Raw genomic sequence first — 274 nt, 5'->3', positions numbered from 1 at the left:
ATGAGAATAACAATTATATACTGTATATACTCACACATCTTTCCAAGTCCAAACAGCGCATTATGAATTGTCTCGAAGCGACATGTTTATGATGATCTTTGACGTCATTGAGGCCACGACCCTCGCACGTCACCACCCTCAGGACGACTTCCATTTCAGAGGAGTAGACCACACACTTGTAAGGACCAATACAAACGTTATGTTTACAAAACGTTTGCTTCGATTCCATACGTGTCCAAGTGTCCAAGCACATTTTACACTCCCCCTTCCCCCT

Source organism: Penaeus monodon, chromosome 23 (genome assembly GCF_015228065.2).
Source record: "Penaeus monodon isolate SGIC_2016 chromosome 23, NSTDA_Pmon_1, whole genome shotgun sequence".
In the NCBI taxonomy this organism is placed as follows: Eukaryota; Metazoa; Arthropoda; class Malacostraca; order Decapoda; family Penaeidae; genus Penaeus; species Penaeus monodon.
This window is presented reverse-complemented; position numbering follows the sequence as displayed.